The sequence below is a fragment of the Anolis carolinensis genome, chromosome 1, assembly GCF_035594765.1.
Source record: "Anolis carolinensis isolate JA03-04 chromosome 1, rAnoCar3.1.pri, whole genome shotgun sequence".
NCBI lineage: Eukaryota > Metazoa > Chordata > Lepidosauria > Squamata > Dactyloidae > Anolis > Anolis carolinensis.
The window spans coordinates 209,963,492-209,986,281 of NC_085841.1; the positions used below are offsets into that span (position 1 = coordinate 209,963,492).

At 38.4% G+C, this 22,790-nt stretch overlaps 2 long non-coding RNA genes across 2 annotated transcripts in view; one reads left to right on the forward strand and one right to left on the reverse strand.

Moving 5' to 3' along the window:
- Nucleotides 1–743: 743 nt before the first annotated feature.
- On the reverse strand, nt 744–6,300 carry LOC134294185 (uncharacterized). The gene is made up of 3 exons (XR_010001158.1): nt 3,457–6,300; nt 2,239–2,320; nt 744–1,046 (listed from the first exon to the last, which is right to left on the reverse strand). It is a non-coding gene; the product is annotated as an uncharacterized LOC134294185 (long non-coding RNA).
- A 3,586-nt stretch (nt 6,301–9,886) lies between these two features.
- Nucleotides 9,887–22,790, forward strand: part of LOC134294186 (uncharacterized) — a 37,889-nt gene continuing 24,985 nt past the window's right edge. The window contains exon 1 of the long non-coding RNA XR_010001159.1: nt 9,887–10,145. This is a non-coding gene — a long non-coding RNA (uncharacterized LOC134294186). The remainder of the gene's footprint in view (nt 10,146–22,790) is intronic.

The window sequence follows — 22,790 nt, forward strand, 5'->3', positions numbered from 1 at the left end:
TTCATAGAATCTCAACCAATTCAACAGTTTGTAGCATCCACAAAAATTACGTTTCTGGAGTATAACAACTACTTTTAAAGTAAGTACCACACACAAAAATAACATTTTCAAACTAGGAACAGAATTATTTTCAAATTTTGTTAAATACTGTTACTAGAAAAACACAAGCAAAGTTTTTGGAAAGTGAATGCCTTACAATGAGCACAGGGAATATTAGTTTTTTCTGCAGGAAGTACTCTGCCTGCATCACAACTTGTCCTGCTATGAGAGAAAGAGAAGAGAAACCAAAAGAGATGAAGATGGAGAGAGAAAAAGAATAATAACAACAACAACAACAATAATATAAACTTTATTTATGTCCTGCCACATACTCGGGGCAGCTCACAGAACACTCAAGGTATGACATACAAAATACAGTAGAGTCTCACTTATCCAACACTCGCTTATCCAACATTCTGGATTATCCAACGCATTTTTGTAGTCAATGTTTTTAATATATCATGATATTTTGGTGCTAAATTCGTAAATACAGTAATTACTACATAGCATTCCCGTGTATTGAACTACTTTTTCTGTCAAATTTGTTGTATAACATGATGTTTTAGTGCTTAATTTGTAAAATCATAACCTAATTTAATGTTTAATAGGCTTTTACTTAATGTCTCTTTATTATCCAACATATTCGCTTATCCAACATTCTGCCGGCCTGTTTATGTTGGATAAGTGAGACTCTACTGTACAACAAAAACATAGACAATAAAGTCAAACACAACATCATAAATTCACAGTACCCCGGGTAAAAACAAACTACAGCAGTTGCTGTTGATAAAACAGCAGTATTTGTAGGATTGTAAAGTGAAAATAAAGAATCTAAAGGTCCTCATATGTATCATTAGAGAGTCTAAACATGATTGAAGGCTTGTCAAAGAAAGCGAGAGCAAGAGATTTTCCCACACCTGTGAGGCATGAAAGGGTGTGTCAGCTGGTAACTGTGATTCCATGTACTGCAGCTTTAGAAAAAGCTGCTAATTATGTGATACTTTATGCTGTGTGAAAAGAAAAGAAAATGATTAGTTGAGATAATAATCTACAATTCTAGGACCATAGAAAACACAGTTTAGAAAACAGAATACAGCCACAAAGTTATTTGACAAACTGAAGGTCCTCATTTTCAACTCACTGAAAAAAAATTAAACATCAAACAGCAACAAATAAGAAAGATAACTTCTTACTTCAGACTAAAACTTTCCAGTGCTGGTTGAAGTTTTTACCCAGCTGTTTCTCTTATTCTTTATTCCTCATTCTATTCTTTCAAGCCGTTGTCCTCTCCGTGCTACTTTGATATTTCTATTTTAATACATTATGTGTTTATTGTAGCACTTCGTGTATTTTTATTTATTTAGTTTAAATACATTGAACTGTGTTATATGAATCTACTCTACACTGACCAAATGATGCAGTTGCAAACTGCACTATATGGCAGTTGCAAGCTACAATAAATGACAATGTAGAGACCAAAACAAAGTTGTTCAGTCAGTTTAGAATCAGAGATTGAACCATAGACTACAGAAAGAGATATATATTTTTTCAAATATGTATATTGGGTAAAGTAATGGCACAAAATGCAACTTTTAAGGGGAGATCAAGCAGTTCCCCTCTCACGCCCTTCTCCAAGCATGACCTGTCCATTTCTAGTGCTAAAATTTTGCCCTGGAAAAATGTGAATAAGAAAAAACAAAACAATACAGGTAAAATAAGTGGAAAGATGAAAGATTAAACATCAATCTTGCAAAACAAATATCATCCCTTTGTCCTTCTATTGTAATTACAAAGCACACATGGAAAAACAGAAGATACTGGGTAGGTTTAGTCTGAGGGCCCTTCCACGCAGTCCTATATCCCAGAATATCAAGGCAGAAATTCCCACAATATCTGCTTTGAACTGGGTTATCTGACTCCACGCTCAAATAATGTGAGATTTTCTGCTTTTATCTTCTGGGATATAGGACTGTGTGGAAGGGCCCTGAACAGAAAAAGGTGGAGTAGAAGCATGACAGCACTTTCAAAATACCAAAAGGACTATAAGAAAGAGAAGAAGAATGTGTTCTCTGCTGCCCCAATGGGTGACACTAGTTGTAATGACTTTAAGTGGCAAGATAGATTTTGGTTCAATATTAGGAGAATTTTCTTGACAGGAAAGAAAACTAGTCAGCAGAACCAATTACTAAGTGGGCTTACCTTTCTCTCAATGAAGATTCTCAAATGGACATACATCTGCTCTATAACTGAATTTCCAATATCAAGCAAGAGCTCTATGATTCTAAGAAAAACAGGAATGGGAAATGTAATTAATAATAATAATAAATAATAATAATATCCTATGAAAAAAATAGCCATCAGAGAGTGTGTGTTGACAGTTGAGACAGTAAATTGAAACCTCCTAACTTGTTCTTGGTGGTTTATAGAAGCAAATCTCAGCTTACAGAACTACTTATGGTAACCCTACTCTGTTCCAACCAAAATAACATGTGACATACTTTGAGAACACAAACCATAATAAATACAGTGGGGAAAACAAGATTATACTGCCATGACAAAGTGATTACTTTGTAATTGCCATGTATCAGAGGGTGTAATAACTTGGATCCAGATTGCAAAATGGGCAGGCTCCAACGAACATATGAATTTTTACACATATTAAAGAATTCTTCATTTGTGATTGTGAAACAATTAACTTAAATGTAAAAAAATTCTATGTAAGGCTTTCTTGTATTTGTTTTTACAACCAAATCACTTCCTTTTGGGTCAGAGACTACATATGCACATATGAATGCTTCTCAAATTGTGTCAAATATTATATGTAGCATGCATTGTACACATCTGTATCCAGATGTTCCAAAATAATAATAATAGAACAAGGGTTATCCAGAAAGTAGATTATGTTTTGGAATTAAAAATGAACAAAGTATAGGAAAAAAAATATTTATTATATGCAGTTGAAAGCCACACTTAAATATTACTTTTGAACATAGTCCCCATTCAAATTTAGGTACTTATCATAGCGATGAATGAGCTTGGCAATTCCTTCCTCATGAAATTCTCCCGCTTGCGTCTTCAACCAGTTGGTCACTTCTTCCTGCAGCTGCAGCTGCGCATCGTCCCTTGTGGCGCCGGGGTGTCAGGGAGGGCGCCATGGGCTCACCTCGGAGGGCTTCTTCCCCTTGGGGAATCCTGGAGGGCTAGCTCTGTCGCCTTCCCTCCCCACATTGCCTGATCCTTGCCTTTCCCCATCTCTGTGGCTCAAGGGAGGAAACCAGGTCAGTGGGCCGTAATCTACTTTCTCGATAACCCTCGTAACAACAACAACAACAACAAATAATCATTTTATTTGACACCCACCCCTCCTCACAGCTCAAGGGTGATACAATATAGATAAAACACAGAGATAAAACACACCATAATATTATTTTTTTCGTGTCAGGAGCAACTTGAGTCGCTTCTGGAGTGAGAGAATTGGCCGTCTGCAAGGACGTTGCCCAGGGGGCGCCCGGATGTTTTGATGTTTTTACCATCCTTGTGGGAGGCTTCTCTCATGTCCCCACATGGAGCTGGAGCTGATAGAGGGAGCTCATCCGCACTCTCCCCGGGTGGGATTCGAACCTGGCAGCTTTCAGGTCAGCAACCCAACCTTCAAGTGAAATATTAAAACATAGTATTAATGGAATGAAAATTTTAAATGCATAGTGTAAAAACAATCATTTCACAGTTTTGCACAAGACAAAGACTGTGTAATGGAGGCATTTTTCTGTGCCAGCATGACATAGTGGCAGTGGCACTTGACACCAAAAGCCTATTTATAGGTACCATGGTACCTTCTCTTCCCAATTTTTCAATTATTAAAAATAAATACATTTGGTTTCCTTCATTGAGGCATGTGGGGAAGATGAATAGGGTATCTGTGTGTTTTTATAGTGCAGTGGTTCTCAACTTGGAGTCCCCAGATGTTTTTGGCCTTCAACTCCCAGAAATCCTAACAGCTGGTAAATTGGCTGGGATTTCTGGGAGTCATAGGCCAAAAACATCTGGGGACTCCAGGATGAGAACCACTGCTATAGTGGATGAGTGAAGATTAACTGCATAATTGTGCATAGACAGAGGTTCCTATAGGTAAGAGAGGGCAAGGGGAGCAAGGTAAAGAACACCACCGTGATCCAGATGAGAAGAGTTATATGTGATGGTGATGAAACAAGGAGAGGAACATACATTTGATAGAGTAAACAGAATCATAGAGTTGGAAGAGACCACAAGAGCCATGCAGTCCAGCAATAAGTTAACTTTAGATGTGATTTGGGAATTTGGGTGAAATCATTGTTTAATATCTTCTTGAAATCCCAAGATTTCTATTGATGCAAAAAGATTAGGGGGTCCTGATTTAGGTAGCACAAGAAAGGCTCTAAGTGGGTCATGAGCACATTTTTGAATTCTGATCTGCTCGACACTCAATACAGAAAGTGTTGTAGTTCATCTCTTGATTGTGCCTGCACCTGATGTCACTGAGGAAGTCACTGGGATTTCTGGGCCTATGAGCCAGCAGGAGATTTTAAGTCCTGAAACTGAGCCGTCTCTGCCTCCAGTAGCTAGTGAAGGCCACATTCCAGAAAGTGGCCCAGATGTTGCTGAGAAGCCTTTCACTAGGGAAGCAAGATCAGAGGCTGAGATGAGCTCAGGGGTTGAAGTTCCAGATGCCCAGACTAATGAGCTGATAGATAGGAGATTTAGTTTTTACGAATGCAGAGTTACCCAGCAGAGTTTGTGAAAGTCACAGCGCTTGTTAGTAAAAAAAGCCGTTATCAACTTCTCAGGGTAGACAGCATGATTTCATGTCTAGATTAGAGACACCAGAGGGATTTTTCAAGTCTGGTCAATGTTGGAGTTTGAGAAGCAACACCAATGGTCAAATCTTAGCTAGCCTGCTAAGGGATTTCTAATTTCATGTTTCATGCTTTCAAGTTTAAGTGATTATTCCTGGATTTCTGTATTGGATTTTTATGCTGCCTTTTTTGCATCCTATGGTGGATGTCTTGTGTTATGATTTTGAAACAACTCTTGTACCTTGAATCTTATGGACTTTTTTTACATTTAGACTTTGACATTTTTACTATTTTTGCTGAACTGCTTTTTATATAATCTTCAATAAATTGCTTTGTTGTTTTAACTTGAACTGAAGTGTGGTGGTTAAGTGCAGAGGCCCTGGAGTACAACAGATAGCATGATACTCTGGTCGCTATAGAACTGAAGAGATCTGGGTTCAAGTCACTGATGCTCAGCCTGTTACTACCTTTTAGTCCAACATACCTCACACAGGTATGTTGTTGTGAAAACAAAATGGAGAAGAGCTTCTCCATGGAAGAAGTTTGTAATCAAAAAGTTATATTTAGTAGAACTGAATTTTGAAATTGAATAAGCCTTGGTAATCTTCTTACAAGCATGGCTGGGCAGTCAGCCTCCAGAAGTAAGGAAATACTACAATACAGCCGTAATGGCTAATATTTGGGCACTGGAGACAAACTAAATGTGTTCTAGTAAATTTGTGATATCCCTATTGATGTTGCTAAGTACAAGGTAATATGACTTTCTCTTGCAATAGAATTGATTTAAATATTGTTTGCTGGATTTACTCCCTAATCTTTATACATTCTTGGACAGAAGCAAGACATTTGTTTTCAATTACATTACACTATATGGCAACCCTTCTGTCATGCTTTAATCTACTCACCAAAGCTGATTAGTTACATTACATTTGCTGCAAGCCTTATTCCTCCACTCCCCCCTTTTCCATTAATGAATATTGTACAACACATTCCCCCATCTCTGATCAGAGACTGTTCAGTTGAGTCAGAAAGACATGCTGGAACCATGAACCTTGGAACTGCTATACCAGATCAGGCATGCTGCGTGCATAGTCCAGGTAACTTGTTTCTAGATTACTCATTATAACTATACAGTCAACTTTACTCACTTGAAAGTCCCAGCAGCACAGGATAGAAATTTTCAAAGGAGACTCAACAAATAAAAATAGTTTGTAATACAATTAGCTTCCTGTAACTACAGAACTCATAGTCACGGTTTCACTTGCTCAAGTCTAGAAGAAATTATCACTTTAGGAGTTTGCTAGGTTCTCCAGGCAATACTATAATACGTTTTTGCCAGAAGGTACCATAGAGTCAACCAGAAGAACATAGAGATTCCTAAAGAGCAATGGTTCTCAACCTGTGGGCCTCCAGATGTTTTGGCCTTCAACTCCCAGAAATCCTAAAAGCTGGTAAACTGACTGGGATTTCTGGGAGTTGAAGGCCAAAACATCTGGGGACACACAGGTTGAGAACCACTGCTAAAGAAGATACTTGCATGGCTACTCCATAGTATGCTGGGACTGGAAGTCTGGTAATTTAATAGTTTTTGATCATATCCATGATTTCAGGTAACCGTGATCCGGCCAGCAACACATTCCTTGTAGATATAAAAATCTTCTGCATATATATTCATTTAGGCTGTGACCCTTTAACACTTACTTGGAAAGGGCTGCCTGGGGCATAGGCCTTGCATGCAACAGGTCCTGCTCCAGTCTTCATAAAGTGTCACCAAAGAAGGCAAGATAAAATTCCATCATGGTTGAAATTGTGAAGAGCTGCTGCCATGACAGTTCCCTGCTTGAAGGAACAATTATTGATTCCAGCTATAGCTCCCACAATTCCTCCCCAGAAAATATATACCGGTAGTCCAAAAACATAACTTTTTCAGGCTCTGGGTCTGACTCAGCTTTAAATGTTTTATTTATTCAAATATCAATTAACCTGGTTAGAATAGTAGCTCTTTGAACACAATTAAGTGCCTCCATGTATGGTTTGTTATTCAGCTCTTTGTCATTTCTCCGTCCCAAGGATCCACATGCAGCTTTCTCACTCATTTATATGAATAGCGATGTTCCATGTAGGAGCTCTTTAAACACACCAGATGAACTTAGAAGACTTTTGTTTGAGTGGTGCATTTATCAGAATACCTGAGGCTTAAGAACTATATGTTCATGTTTAATGTATTAACTCCAAGTCATAATATAAAACATTAGATAAAGCATATAGTTGTTAAAACAGTGGCTTCAAGAAAGTATTGCAGGTAAAAAGGAAAAATGCAAGACAGTGGTTGCAACACATAATTTAAAGAAAATCCACGTATAAAATTTAAAAGGCCTACTACAGTTTGACCAAAGATAAAACAGGCACAAATCTTTTTCTGATTTAAGAGATAAAAAGGTAAAGCTAGCAACTTGGTAAGTAACAGATGGGACTGCATCTTTGGGTAAACAGTTGATACAATATAAAACATAGTTTTTAATATCTTCTACTTGTCTGAAACCAGAAAGAAAGCCACTGTTCTATAAGGAGCTTGCATCTTCCTTCAAGACACACAGAAGGGATACTGTGGAAAAATAAACTTGTAAATACCTTCCGTGAGGAAGCATTACTACTAAGGTCAGTAAGGTAGCAAGATTATTATTATTATTATTATTTTAAAAAAGGGTACCACTTGGAAAATTTCCAGTGCTGGGCCAAGCTAACATCTTTTTCTTAGTCTCAAAGCTACTATAAGATCCCTTTGTAAACCATACTATAAATTGATCAGTACATTCAGAAATATGTTTTCTGGAATGAGATTGTATATCATGCATTGTATTACACCCTGAACAAGTTTCGTGATTTTTATTTTAACAGAACCATTTGCCGTTCATTCCTGGTGTGATTTCTGCCTCTGTTCATACTTCTCTCACACACCTCCAAGCCTGGAATTCCTTTCTTTCAAATGCAGACAGTCTAGTCAGCAGCAGCTGTAGAGACTACGCTTGCCAGACTGCAATTCATGGTTCAGGAATGTCTCCTGTACGGGTTGAGCAATAACCGTTTAGTGAAATGCTTTTTCACAGAAACACAAATACCTTGGAATAGGGAAGAGACTAGTACTAGTATGGCTAGTAGAGGTTTTTCTTTTGCAGGTCTTTACAGTAATATCTGCAGGCTAGGCCATGAAATCATCTTTCGAAAACTGAAAAAGGTCGGCTTTTTCCATCCATCAGGACAGCTTGGACTGAATGACAAATAAAAAATAACAGTTTTCCCTCAATGATGTCTACCCCAAAATGATTAACCTGTTCTACTGCAGAAAACATTAATCTCAAGTTTCTTAAAGCAAGAATGTATACAATTTAGAGCAGAGCTTTCCAAATATTTAATATTGGTGATGCACTACTTTGATACATGCATACTTTCATGACACAGTAATACTAGCAAACCAGACGTTACACCAACCCCTTATAAGAAATACAGACACATACATAAATTGTAATTACGAAATGTATGGGGACACCACATAATTTATGAAAAATTTTCATTTATCTATATTTAAAATATATTATTTATTTCACTATGGAACCCCGGTGGCGAAGTGCGTTAAAGCACTGAGCTGGAGACCGAAAGGTCCCAGGTTCAATCCCCGGGAGTGGCGTGAGCGGCCGCTGTTAGCTCCAGCTCCTGCCAACCTAGCAGTTCGAAAACATGCCAATGTGAGTAGATCAATAGGTACTGCTCCAGCAGGAAGGTAACAGCGCTCCATGCAGTCATGCCAGCCACATGACCTTGGAGGTGTCTACGGACAACGCCGGCTCTTCGGCTTAGAAATGGAGATGAGCACCAACCCCCAGAGTCAGACATGCCTGGACTTAACATCAGGGGAAAACCTTTACCTTTTACTTTACTATTTATTTCACCTTCCACCTCATCACATTGGGACAAATTGCCTCTTTGCAGCACTTTGGGGACCAGGCCAGCTGAGTGCCATCACATGATGTTTGGCAGGGCCAGCCCAATGACTCTCCAAATGCCCAGGAAGCATTGCAAGACTCTTCCTCAGCTATGATGAGACAAAGTGTTTTTTGAGTTGCTCCAATGGAGCTACCGGCATTTTCATCTCCTTTTCCCCATCTGATGAGGGAAAGGGTAACACAACAACTCGTGTTGCCACCCTTTCCCCCATCTGATGAGGACGGGGACAGAAACAGGACGGCAACGCGCCTTGTCCCGTCCCCCACATGTGATGAGGGAAGGAGGGAGGGCACACAGGGTGAAACAGAGCAACAAGGAGGTAAGTGTGAAGAGGTCTCTAGACTCAGAGGTTTCTTGTTATGTTCATGTGACCCATCTACACACTGCAGAAAACACCAATGTGACAAGGTACACTGTTTAGAAAGTTTTGATTTTGAACATGTTTTCATTACTTAAAGAAAATGCAGGATTGGCCTTCTTATTTGGTGGAATGAGACATCTACTTCAAGTGACAGATGCTAAGAAGTTGGAAAGGCTAAAGGTGGGTGTGTGCCACGGAACCTCCTCTTTTCTTCCTTTGAGTTGCTCAGGGTGGCACGGGAGATGTTGTTCTAACATCAATGCTAAAGTAAGAATTATTTCTATTCACAGGTAAGATTCCCAACTGCAGACTGCAAAATGTTGTGAGCTTTGACTGAAACAGGAACTTCTCACATCTAAAGCAACACCTATCCTTCCAACACTGAGTTCCATGTGCTGGGAAAGAGAATGTGTCAGATTTAAAATTAGGCATTGGATCTCATTTAAAATTTTGGAGCATGTTTCCAAAAGGTATCAAATCCATCTGAACCAATTTTACAGAAATCTAAAAAAAAAAAAAACCATGCTGAGGATCAGAGCCGGTCCACCCACCAGGCAAGGGAGGCATTTGCCTGTGGCGCCATCGTCTGGGGGCGCCATTGAGGTCCTGGATGGCACCAGCCCCCACTTCCTCTTCCTCCTTTCCAGGCCTTCCTGCGGGGGGCGGGGCCGTGCAGGGGCGGGGCCACGCAGCCTGGCCTGCCCCTGTGCCATGCGGCCCCGCCCCCGTGGCCCCGCCCCTACTCGAGGCCAGGGCTGCAAATGAGGCCTGTTTGAAGGGAAGGCCGCAAGCACCGCCGGTCCTTTCCCCTTGCCTTCTGCCTGGAGGGAAGAGGGCAGCCCTGGGCTCAATGGCTGCCGGGCCAAGAGAACCGGGGCCCTGGACTCATCGGATCCATTTACTGCTGAAACGTGAGTAGGGGGGAGGGGTTAAACTGGAGCTTCCTGGGGCTCCCGCTCCACCTCTGCCTCACTTTCCCTCCTCCCCCTGCCATCCAGCCCCCCTCCCACTGCCTGGTGCCCCTCAGGTGCATCTACATGCAGGCTCCGAGGCAGTTTGGCACCACTTTCCCTGCCCCCTACCTGAGGGGTGCATCTATATGCATCCTGCTCCGCCCCCTCCCTTCCCTTCCCAGCTGAGCCCTCTGCAAGGCTATTCAATGCTCATCAAGGTGGCCAATGGCAACATTAGGAATTGTGGGGGTTATTGGAAATAATAATCAACCAGTATTTTTTTAAAAAAAACTCTAAATAAATAAAGTAAATAAAGAACAACACTCAGAAGACAGGAATTCTAGACACAAAACAATCAGGGACAGCTAACACCCCCCAACAAAGGATTCCCCCAGGCAGGAAGCAGCCAGGCTTTGGAGCTGCAAGACTATTTAATGCTAATCAAGCTGGCCAATTGCAACGTTCACACTTGCCTCAAGCAGAAAAGAGTTCTTTCTCCTTCCCTGGACATCATTCCACAGATATATAAACTCCACTTGCCTAGTTTCCAACAGACCTCACAACCTCTGAGGATGCCTGCTATAGATATGGGTGAAACATCAGGAGAGAATGCTCCAGCCCTCCGTTTCTATTTCATGTCATGGGATTTTTAGGTGAATATTTGTTATTTGCATGAAGGAAAGCCAGCAAAGGAGCTGGAAAAAGCCTTCTGCAGGACTGCCAGCTCCTCTTCCCCTCCCTCCCCCCATCTCTCTCTCTCCCTCTCTCTCTCTCTCCCTCCCTCTCTCTCTCTCTCTCTCTCTCTCGAGTTGACAGTGGGGCCTCCTTCTCTGGAGGCTTGAAAGCAGGCATGGGCCAACTTCAGCCCTCCAGGTGTTTTGGACTTCAACTCTCACAATTTGTAACAGCCGGTAGGGAAGGAGGGAAGGTCCAAGTTTGCCCATGCCTGCTTTAAAGCAAAAGCCTGATGGCCACCTGTTGACTGTGTGGTTCCTAGGGTTCAGCTTTCTCCCATACTAGGATCTTATGACTCCTTAGGAAACCTATCGGGTTTCCTAGCAGTTTGAATACATGCAAATGTGAGTAGATCAATAGATACTGCTCTGGCAGGAAGGTAATGGTGATCCATGCAGTCATGTCGGCCACATGACCTTGGAGGTGTCTATGGACAATGCTGGCTCTTCATCTTAGAAATGGAGACAAGCACCAACCCACAGAGTTGGACACAACTAGATTTAATATCAGGGGAAAACCTTTACCTTTTACTTATATTTATTTATTCTGTATGTCACCTTTTCCCCTCTAAAAATGCTCCAAAGCAGAGAATATCCATTAAAATAGCAACAATTTAGAAAATGTGTTAAAAACTAGAAGTTGTGCTAATTAGCATTATTGTTAGGATACTATATTTTATTTTTGATATTACTATTAATGTATACTGTATACCAATAAGCATTAAAATAGAATTAAACCTACAAAGGAATCATTAAAACAAATTTAAAATACGTGAAACATTACCCAACACAGATTAATGGTACAAGACACATAAGTGCAAACAAGAGATTTATTTTTATTTCATTAATGCACATATCTAGATCTACCAACTCTATTATTTTGTTCTGGATACAACACATTGAGTGATTCTTCTTCAACAAGAAGCCTATTATCTTTGCTATTTATCTCCATGGCTCTCTTCTCCCACTCTCTCTGCACTGGGTTATCTGACTCCACACTGCAATATAATCCAGTTGAAAGCAGACAATGTGGATTATCTGCCTTGATATGGCTGTGTGCTATATAACCCCGAATATCAAGGCAGAATAACCCACAATATCTGCTTTCAACTGAGTTATCTGTGTCCACACTGCCATATGAGCATTATCTGCCTTGATATTCTGGGTTATATGGCTGTTTGAAAGGACCATCAGGGCTGTTCCACACAGCCATATAACCCAGAATATCAAGGCAGAAAATCTCACAATATCTGCTTTGAATTGGGTTATCTAGGGTTCTCTCTCTGGCCCCTTCCACACATAACTGAATAAAATCCCACATTTTCTACTTTGAGCTGGATTATCTGGAGCTGGATAATCCAGTTCAAAGCAGATATTCTGGGATACAGGGCTCTGTAAGGGTCCTCCCTCTGGCCCCTTCTACACATAGCTAAATAAAATCTCACATTTTCTGCTTTGAGCTGGAATATCTGGCAGTGTAGACTCAGATAATCCAGTTCAAAGCAGTTATTCTGGGATGCAGGGCTCTGTAAGGGTCCTCCCTCTGGCCCCTTCCACACATAGCTGAATAAAATCCCACATTTTCTGATTTGAGCTGGAATACCTGGCAGTGTGGACTCTGATAATCCAGTTCAAAGCAGATATTCTGGGATGCAGGGCTCTGTAAGGGTTCTTTCTCTGGCCCCTTCTACACATAGCTGAATAAAATCTCTCATTTTCTGCTTTGAGCTGGAATACCTGGCAGTGTGGACTCTGATAATCCAGTTCAAAGCAGTTATTCTGGGATGCAGGGCTCTGTAAGGGTCCTCCCTCTGGCCCCTTCTACACATAGCTAAATAAAATCTCACATTTTCGGATTTGACCTGGAATATCTGGCAGTGTAGACTCAGATAATCCAGTTCAAAGCAGATATTCTGGGATACAGGGCTCTGTAAGGGTCCTACCTCTGGCCCCTTCTATACATAGCTGAATAAAATCCCACATTTTCTGCTTTGAGCTGGATTATCTGGAACTGGATAATCCAGTTCAAAGCAGTTATTATGGGATGCAGGACTCTGTAAGGGTCCTCCCTCTGGCCCCTTCCACACATAGCTGAATAAAATCCCACATTTTCTGCTTTGAGCTGGATTATCTGGCAGTGTGGACTCAGATAATCCAGTTCAAAGCAGATATTCTGGGTTATATGGCTGTGTGCAAGGGTCCTCTCTCTTTGCCTCCTTGTCATGTTGCTCAACTGACCCATGATTTGCATTTTTGCCTGCTGTAGCATGCAGAAGGAATCCCCAGCTTGCCAAAGTTTATATGCCACTTAGGGCCCTTCCAGATGGGACCTATATCCCAGGATCCAATCACAAATTTTCTGTTTATCCCAGATTATGTGGCAGCGCAGACTCATATAATCCAGTTTAACATCAAAAGCCTGGCCTGGGATCCTATTTTCACACCCTGCTCCTTTGGATCTTAATAATAATAATAATAATAATAATAATAATAATAATAATAATAATAATAATAATAATAATTTGTGTGTTGTCATGACCAGAATCAACGCTTTTATTTTTCAGTGATTGGTGTATGTGTGTGTGTGTGTGGGGGGGGGGGGGGGCAAAATTTCTGTTCGCCTATACTTGAAAATTACCTTGGACCTCCTCTGCTGAGGATATACATTTTTTGCTATAAAATGCAATTTTCCAAATCCTGTTCCAAAGTGATTTGATACATTTTGATAGTTTGATATGTACATAATATTCTATTCCTAACCAACAATGTGCTGCCACCTATAACTCATTTCTCAATTTTTTTGGATGTGTTACCTTTTAGAATCAAGTACCACAATTGTAGTTCCCGAAGACACTCAGAAACATGAAAAATATATATATATTTCAATCCTCAATGTAATATTTACTAAATTGTAGTGAAGGAATTTATTCTTAAATTTACTTCCTATTTGTTTTGATATATCTTGGCATGGATAATAGATGATGTTTTAAAAATGAAAATACGTAGAAAAGAATCACTGCTTTTTCCATGTGTAAAAGATTCTGCACATTTTAGTAATGATTTCCCCACGCTAACTTCCTTTATTCTGGGCCATGAAAACATACTATTTATTAGCAGAAACAACAATATTATTATATTATAAATGGTTCATACTTGACTTAATATGGTAAAAAAATGTAGCAGAAATCCAAGTGGCAGAAATCCAAGAACCTATTTAATAGCTACAAAGGTCAAACAAAAATGCTTTCTGAAAAGAGACTGATGCATTTATAGCCTAACAACTATTCAAACACATTGGAACCCATGACACAATCTGATTCAGATGACAAGCAATATGTTAAACTCCAGAAAAAAGCAAAAGCTATAGCAATCAGTATCTCACAGGAGAAGAAGAGACAATTGCATCTTTCGAACATGCACTGAGAGAAGAAAGTTTGGAAAATGCTGAGACTAAATGTATAATTCTTTCTTCAAAAATTTACATAGGGCAGACTTCAGACAAAGCTAAATACTTCCAAATCCGTTTGTTTTTTTCAATTTGTGCCCAACTTTTCCCCACAAAAAGGGATGCAAGGTGGCTAATGATAAAATTACTAAAACAAATGTTCAAAATGAAAATTCTAATAATTCAATTAAATGTCTTTTAAAGCCATTGTAAACACATCAGTGCCATTTACATAAATGGGATATGTCAATCCAGCAATGACACCTACCTGTTTTTTCAATTTAAATCAGTAAGAATTAGAAGTATTTATCGTTTTAAAAAGTAAGATAAATATGAAACACAACTCTTTCTTAGGATTTCAGTTTTTTCTGTTGAACATAATATTGAAAAGTTAAATGATAATTCATTACAAAATAAATGAGGCCAGCACTACCTGGGATAAAGATGCTTTATGTGTGTTTATAAGGGTGTATCATCTACATTGTTCTCATTGCTTTCATCCACTTTTCCCCAGAGCATAATAAGTACTGTAACATGTTCAAAATAAATTGTCATAATTGCTAAGAGGGCTGAATAAAGTATGAACAGGCTAAAAAAAAAATCAAATTTCGTTTTTAATTTGTCTTCCCACTGGAAGAACAATGGCTTTGCAAAATTTTAAGAGGCTGTAACAACATTAACAATTGACACTGATCAGTTTGCAAAGCAGATAATAGATTAATCATTTACATATGAATTCTTGCGTTAAGTCTAGGAATGAGATCTAGAGCATGAAAAAGAATGGCAAAGAGAACATGATCCATGATTATACAAATAATAAATTAAGCAGAAACAACTAAAATGGTGGTTATAGATACAAGTTTTAAAGGGTCGAAAGTCCTTAAAAGGCCAGAAAACATGTGACTCTATCATCACAGTGAATGAAAAAGCCTATAGAGAGGGAATCGAAGATTAAAAATGAAATTATAAAAAATCAAATGGAGTGGGGGGAAAAAACAACCCGAATTACCTTTGGATCACTTACTTGTTGCGGAGATAGCGGAAGGGAGGGTACTTCCTGCTCCATTTATATCACCATATACTGTAATTGTAAAAAAAAAAAATAATAATTCTACAGATAAGACATGTCAATAAAGGAGCATACCTATTCTGTGAAATCAAGCATTTCAGATGTAAAAGACATTTCATGTAATGGGCCTTTCTCTTTTTCTCATACCATTTGAAATCCTCTATGCTCCCTACCTTGGCAACCCTTTTCTGCAACTAGAGAAAACCTACAGATTATTGTGAAATACGGCTATAGGTACTGCACTAAAATGTGGGACTTTGAACAAGCAGGGTAAGATTCTTCCTCTTTACTGCAGGCAATTATTTCCATTCATTGCAGTCTTATAAGGCTTAGGCTCCTTCTAAACTGCCATATAAAATCCAGATTATCTGATGACAGTGTAGACTCAGATAATTCAGTTCAAAGCAGATAATATGGATTGTCTTCTTTCATAATCTGGATTATATGACAGTATAGAAGGGGCCATAATTATCACAAGAATAGTGTCCCCATTCCTCACTTTTAACTGGCTTTTTGATGAGGAATCTGCAGATGGAGAGGGAAGATCTGTTACACGCACTTCCACTTATGGAAGGCTAGATTTAGTCTAATTTATATTAATTATTTGGCTGAATGTTGTATATTCAATTAAAACTGACCAATTAATTGCTGGGAAATTAGGTTCTTTCTTAAAGTTAAATGCAAGGACATTTTTTTAAAAAAAAAAGCTTTTATGGAGATGGACAGCAGAGAAGAGGGGTTTTTTTGCCTTCTTGCCTGACAAGGATCACTAAAATCATATTCTAACTTCTTTTAGCTGCATCGTTTCTTTTTAATTGAGAAAGATGAAAGCAAATTCAGAATACACTAAAGGAGTATCACCAGTAATGTAGTGGGAAGAGCACCAAGTGAAAACGAGAGAGTGGGTAGGTGGAGCAGGAAGAATCTCCGAAATAACTCTTGGAAAATAATAGAGAAGAGGGCTGGAGATCATCAAATAGTCGTACGAAAACTTACTATATTAAACAATTTCAAGGGCAGCGGGTTAAATAGCATTACTAGTCCTTTTTATGGTAGTTGGGAGAAAATGTCGATGTCATTAGTACTTCCTAGCTACCATTCGAAAGAGAAAAATATATTGACTCACTAACTTTTCATGGATATTTCCTGACAAATTAAGGGATGGGTGCCTGAGACATCTTTAGCAGCAGCTATGCAATCCAAGTAATGTTACAAGTCTAAATATAAGAAAACTTTTATTCATATGGAAGCATCCAAACTATCTGACCTTGCTTCTCGCCTTCTTTGGAGAGAAGGTTGAACTGGTCTGACTTTGCCAATCTACTCGGTACATTTAAAAGAAAGTCGAGAAATGAAAGCGTCCATTTTAGACACCATGAAAACTAGGAAGATAAGAAAAGTTGAAGTTCTGAAAAGAGCCCTTTTCACTGAGCCTGCTAATAAAAACGGGCCATCTCTTCATTACCATGCTACACATCCACCTCAGTTAGACTTCACAAAGGGGGAAAAAGCGGTCTTTATAGTTGTACATGATTATATTTTTCTTTTGTATTGAGTTCAAAGTCTTTTTTAAAAAGCATGTGTAGATTGCTCACAATGTAATGGGCCATTCCCTGGAAATGGGGGGGAATGTGGCCTTGGTGTTTTATATTAATACAATAGGTTATGTATAAAACAGTTTTTAAAAAGTTAATGCATATTAGCTTCGAACAGCCATATTCTAACACTGTGCGGCTCTTCCAGTAGAGCAGATGAATGGAGGTACAGAAGAAGAAAAAAACCCCACAATGACAAAGGGATAAAGGTTTAACTAAAAGGACATGGATCTATGTTTCAGGTAGCTCTTTACCTTCCATCAGGAAACGAGTTATTAGGAGTAATGAAATCAGAGATTGACAATACAAAAACTTTTCAGATCCTCTGTACAAGGCGGCGACAGTGGCCTTTTACTTCTCCACTTTGTAATGATTTCCTTTGAGTTGCAGTTCTGAAAAAGCTGTGAGACATCTTCCTGTTAGTTCTTTTTCATCTGTTCCAAACACTGGCCAATAATAACCCTGGTCCTATTCTTTCCTTGCTTTTTTTGAAACACATATTGACTATAATGACTATGAATTATCTAGTCAATGTGCCGGGTTTGTGAAAGAGTTAGAGCTCCTCTGTGCTGCTGCTTGGTGCCTAGGTAGAAGTTTGACAAAATGGAGCAGGAATGGAGAGGGATCCATACTACTGTTACGTTCCCAGTTATAAGCTGCTGTAGCAAAGAAAATAATGTAAATGTTGTGTTCACCAGCAGGAATTGAGGTCAATTGTTATAAATAATTCTTCAATGGAGATAATCTTTTATTTTAAGTGTGGAAGTTCAAACGGGAATGCATGTAAAAATGCTTGAAAAGCTTTTCTAAGTGTCTTCATGGCCTACAAAACCCAATGAGAAAAGCTGCAGTAATCAAAACTAGCCAACTATACTTCCAATGTGAATGTATAATCTCTTGGTTAGTTTTTTTTAATTTAATTATTTATTACACCTATGGATGTAGATGAATAAATTAAAACATAATATTTTAAATAATAAAACAACAAGTAGAGTATAGTCTAAGGCACTGCTTCTTAAACTGTGGGTCCCAATCCCAAATGGGTCCCCTGAGTTCTATGTTGGGATCCCAACAAATTGGTTGGCACTAAATGTGGCTGTATTAGACATTTTACATAAATGTTGTACAGTGTTTATAGTGGCCTCTGTAAGAGATGCTTCCGCTATACTTCATAAAAATCAACTTGTTTAGCAAGCCTTGTAAAGGCGGATTTGATATCGGTAAATGATTGATTTTTATATCTATTTCAAGGTCACATAACATTTCTCAGGCCAAAAGGGGCCATGAATGGAAATTTTTAAGAAGCCCTGGTCTAATGTATTATTATAGTAATATTGTGGATCATTTCCTCCACACACTAGGTTCTCCAAAGATCTTCAAGAGTTTTTAGATTTGTTGGGGAACTCACTAACGGACTTGCTAGTTGTGGTTGTCATTTTTTTCAGTTCTCCCATCAAGCATACATCAATCATAATATGTAGCTCACTTGCCTTCACTCAATGCTTTCTTCAGTGGATTATTTTAACTAATATTTAGCCTTGCTTTGATTTAAAATGACATGGTTAGGCAAATTCTCATTCCATTTTTGTTTTACTTGGAACTTAGCACAATGCAACTTCCAGCAATGACACTTTACCATGTAATAATAGCAAAATTAGTGTTTCATTGACTAGATGCCCATAAAGTGTATAAACATCTCAAATGGTTCTCAATCTTATGTTTAAAAATATCCATTTTAATAATTTTAACCAAATATTTTGCTTTACTATATCATTATTTTTCCATATATTGTGAGCTATCTAGAACATACATTTGTTTTGAAGAAGGCGGCATACAAATTAAAATCTAAATCAGTTACTTATGGTCTCTTAAGAAGAATATCAGTATTACTTTCTTTAATTGGAAATATAAGAATTATAAATTGCTTCTAGTATCATTATGTCCACCCAAAGAACTGATACAATGTAATATAAAACTTGGAACAACAAAACTCTCAAATTCGTTAATTCCCTTGATTGTGACAGTCCCATAACACAATTGCACCAACATAATAGTTTCCCAACTAATCTCACTACCATAATTTTATATGAAATACATTTTACCTGTAAATATAAATATTCTATCTATATAACACAGTGCATTCATTTTATTACAAAATATCAGTTTATATGTATTATTTTCTTATCTCAATAGCAATGCCTTCATAATGGAAATCATTGCATTTTTATCGGATCTGTAAATTGCAAACAAAAACAAATTCCTGTATGACATTTGCATCTGTCCAGGCACATGTGCCAAGCAGCTATAATTTTACAATCAACCACAAAAGTTTAATCAACATACGCTAATAAATTTGTTAGAGTGCTTCCAGATAAAGTAATATGTGGCATCAAATTGTGCCTCTTTTGTGAGGCACCCTGAGTCCCCTTTGGGGTGAGAAGGGTGAGATATAAATGCAGTAAATCAATAAAGAGCTCTTAGAACATCTGGGTCCCCAGATGTTTTTGGCCTTGTTGTTGTTTATTCATTTAGTCGCTTCCAACTCTTTGTGACCTCATGGACCAGTCCACGCCAGAACTCCCTGTCGGCCGTGGCCACACCCAACTCCTTCAAAGTCAAGCCAGTCACTTCAAGTTTACCAGCTGTTAAGATTTCTGGGAGTTGAAGGCCAAAAACATCTTGGGACCTCAAGCTGAGAACCACTGTTCCTAGAAAGAAAGCTCAAAAGACCCTATACATTTAGTCTGTCATTTTTGCCTTATTTGATTTTTCTAGGAAGAAAAAAGATGGAAGAACCAGGGGAAAAATAATGTTAGTTACCAGTCTTCTAGTGCACCTAAAGTTCCTGTATAAAATACAGCAATCAGTTTAAATTACAAATTCTGCAGTAGGACATGTGGTTTTTAACTTTGAGCATGTTTTAATGGTTTTAACTAAGATTTTTAAAATACTGTTTATATTTAATCCTGTTTTAATTTTTTCATATTTGTATATTTTAAATTGTATCCTGATGCTTTTATGTTAAGCCACTTTGAGTCTCCTGCAGGAGAAATAAAGTGGGGTATAAGTAAATATAATAATAACAACAAAGATTTCACAAAGTAGTAAGAAGCTTTGAATTTTGGCGGATTTTTTTAAATTCCAGTTCTGCTCTTACAGATTTACTATTATTTATCTAACAATATTCATTTCCTGCAATATTGTTCACGGTCCCTGTCTAGTATGCAGTGACAAAACAACATTTAATTGCTTGTATGTTCTAATTGTTAGTCCATTCTTGCCAAAAATCATCACAAGGAAACATTATATCTACACTTATTTGTATGGAAATAGCTCCTGTTGTCATAGGACTGTCACAGTAGTGAGGCCTTAGCAAGCACACCAAGAGCTTATCTAATATTCTAGCCCAAACTATTACTGGCATCAAGATCAAAAATTTTAGTTTTTGCTAAATGGGTGTCATCATTTTCAAATACAAATAGCAATTGGGGGAGGGGGAGATTGGCATACTTCTGATTTTGCCTGAGGCTGTGTTCTGTGCAGTTTGCATAATTGTAGCAGAAGGCTGGTTTTCTCCATTGTAATTCCCAAAATGTGGAATAATCTCCCCATTGAAAGCATGTAGATCCTCAATGTAGCCATGTTTCTGTTGACAACTCTATGCCTTTCTGATCACAAGCCAAATCGATTAATTACACCAGTGATTTCAGTGACTAAAGTTAAACATTTAATAGTTTTATTCCTCCAGCCCTGTTTGGTTACTTGATATTATCATATTTTGTAGATATAGGTACCATAATATGTGGAAGGTAACGTCACATAAAAATGTTGTCCTAGATAGATAGATAGATAGATAGATAGATAGATAGATAGATAGTAGGTATGTGCAATCCAGAAAAAAATGGTTCTAAACTCTGTTTGAAGGTAGGGGTGCTGGTGCTTCATTTCTAAAGTCATTGACGAATTTTAAAGGCAAAAAGTTTGAAACTTTCCGGTCCTTCCAAATATTCATATGTACCTCATTAATGGCAGACACGCATGTGCATGAAGGAAAACATTACTGTCAATGGGGAAACTTGAGGGGCTTCTCTCTCCGTCATTTTTTGAGCTATCCTGATGAAACGTGCTACAGTGGTAGAGCACATTTACCACTGTTAGCTCACAAAAGGTTTGACTTATCCTCAAATTTTTGGTGATTTTAAAAGTTTTTCAAAGTTTTAATAAAAAAAATATTTTAATAATAACAAAAATGTGTTCCTGGTTTGAAAGTGTTATTTTCTGTTTCATTGGGTTGTTTTTACTTTGAAAGCCATTGTTCTACTTCAGAAACTTGGTTTTTGTGGCTGAAACTTTGTTAAATTGGTGGAGATTCAACAAACCATAATGTGCTATTTGTAGGACAATGTCCCTTGCACAAATACAAAGTTTTGGCACTGTAATAAAGTTTTGCCATGTTTTTATGACAGAACCAATTGGGAAATGACATTTATCAACCAGGAACAGAAATCATAGCACACCATCAAACCACTCCTGACAGATATCAGTCTCTGAATAAGGAAATCTGTTCCTGGTTTGAAAGTGTTATTTCCTGTTTGATTGAGTTTCCTGGGGCTGAGAGTGTGTGACTTGCCCAAGATCACCCAGTGGGTTTCCATGGCTGAGTCACAATCAAGCCACAATCGTAGTCCAACTCTCAAATTATGCTGATGCTGTCTCTCTCTCTCTAAACTTCTCATACCTTCCAAGAATTCATAAATGAAATCAAGGACACCTATGGTCAAGCATTGCAACATCCAAGTCAATCTTATTAATAAGGAAAGAGTGAGGACAAAAGGGGGTGGGGAATAGAGGAGAGAGGAACTGGGACATCTGGGAAATGTAGTTTTAAGGCAAACATATGGTTCCTCTGATACTATTGGGGAAATTTCAGGGGCTATCACCCTTATTTTTAAAGCTATTGGGGTGAAACTTGCAAATTTATCATGCTTTGCCCATCAAGCTTCATAATGTTTCACTTATTTGAGGAATTTTAGGGAATTAAGATTTTTAAAACAACTTTTTTAAAAGATCCTCTCTGCCCACCCCCTCCCTCCTCTGTCAGCCTTGATTGGCTGAGAGGCACAGGTTTAGCTTGGCTTCCCTAGTATTGACACACAACCACAGGTTTATATACCTGTACTATTATTTTCTTAACTCCTCTTTGCAGATTCCATGATTGTATATATTATAATAATTAGGCTGTCTCTCAATGCCAGAAATAGCTGCTCCAGCCCAATGCATTCTGGGAAATGTAGTTTAATGCAGGCATGTGGCTTCTCGCTTGGTGAAAATTCAGAGGCTCCTTTCTCCCACATTTTTAAAGCTATTGGGGGGAGACTTGCTACAATGGTCAAACATATTTATCACTGTTTGCCTATCAAGTTACATAATGGTTCACCCATCCACTGATTTTTTGGGAATTTTCAAAGTTTTTTAAAACAACGTTTTTTAAAAAAAGACTACAAGAGCAATGCCTCTGCCTCTCACTCCCTCCTCTGTCAGCCCTGATTGGCTGAGAGGCATGCCAACATTTTTGGCTTCACCTCTCAGGGTGGCTTGGTCACAGCTACATCCGAAGACATCTGAGACATAAGAAACAAAGGCTCCTTTTGATTCAAATTCTTAATATTGGGAAGGCAGTGAGCAGATGGGTTGGAACTCACTTCAAAAATGCTTTAGATCCAAAATAGATCCAAAATTTACGAAAATATGAACAAATCG